Source organism: Gekko japonicus, unplaced genomic scaffold (genome assembly GCF_001447785.1).
Source record: "Gekko japonicus isolate JY-2015 unplaced genomic scaffold, Gekko_japonicus_V1.1 scaffold5104, whole genome shotgun sequence".
Classification (NCBI taxonomy): Eukaryota; Metazoa; Chordata; class Lepidosauria; order Squamata; family Gekkonidae; genus Gekko; species Gekko japonicus.
This window is the reverse complement of record NW_015170423.1, coordinates 20,004-20,946: the sequence shown is the minus strand read 5'-3', so window position 1 is coordinate 20,946 and position 943 is coordinate 20,004. Positions and strand designations below refer to the sequence as shown.

The 943-nt window shown below is 52.4% G+C and overlaps 1 protein-coding gene across 1 annotated transcript in view; it reads left to right on the top strand.

The window, feature by feature from the left end:
- The window catches only part of STIM1 (stromal interaction molecule 1), a gene marked incomplete at its 5' end in the record, with an annotated part of 44,825 nt that overhangs the window by 35,250 nt on the left and 8,632 nt on the right, over positions 1–943 (top strand). The window lies entirely within an intron of this gene.

Sequence of the window (943 nt, the reverse complement as noted above, 5' to 3'; positions counted from 1 at the left end):
CATAGGGAAAGTGTTGTTGTTGTTAAATTTTTATCCCACCATCCCGGCCGAGGCCGGCTCAGGGCGGCTTACAACAATAAAATTCGCATAAAACAATCATAATAAGATCACATACATTAATAAATACGACATTAACATTCAAACAAGAGAAAGTTCCAACCCTTTTATCATTCTAGTTGCCCTTTTCTGCGCTTTTTCCAGTCCTGGCCCCACTGCTGGACCTCCTGAGGGCACCTGGTGTTTTTGGCCACTGTGTGACACAGAGTGTTGGACTCGATGGGCCACTGGCCTGATCCAGCATTGGCTTTTCTTAGGTTCTTGGCGTTGGCCACTGTGTGACACAGAGTGTTGGACTGGATGGGCCATTGGCCTCATCCAACATTGGCTTTTCTCTTATGTTCTTATGGAGCAGAGGTCCATTGGTGGCTCTTAGCCACAAGATATAGAGAGGAACTCTTGGTCTGGGGCAAGGGATGCTCTGTCTTCTTGGTGCTTGGGGGTGGCAACAGTGGGAGGGCTTCTAGTGTCCTGACCCCACTGCTGGACCTCCTGAGGGCACGTGGTGTTTTTGGCCCCTGTGTGACACAGAGTGTTGGACTGGATGGGCCACTGGCCTGATCCAGCATTGGCTTTTCTTTGGTTCTTGTGCTATAATATCCTTTCTGAGGCGTGGTGACCAGAACTGTACACAGCATTTGGCCTTGCCCATTTTGTTCAAGACCCATCAGAGGCAACACAGCCAGGCTTCAAAAGGTTCCCTCAGTCAGAAGGGGCTAACCGAGAGGTGGTGTGGGCTGCGCGGCCGTGAGAAGAAGTCTGTGTTGCCATCCGCTGAGGCGTGGTAGTCGCGAAACGCACCCAGGGAAGGCCGACAGGGCTCTAGGGAAAGCCCCTCCCGCCTGCAGAAGTCCGTGGCAGACAGGGGCCCAATCTCCCAGCATGC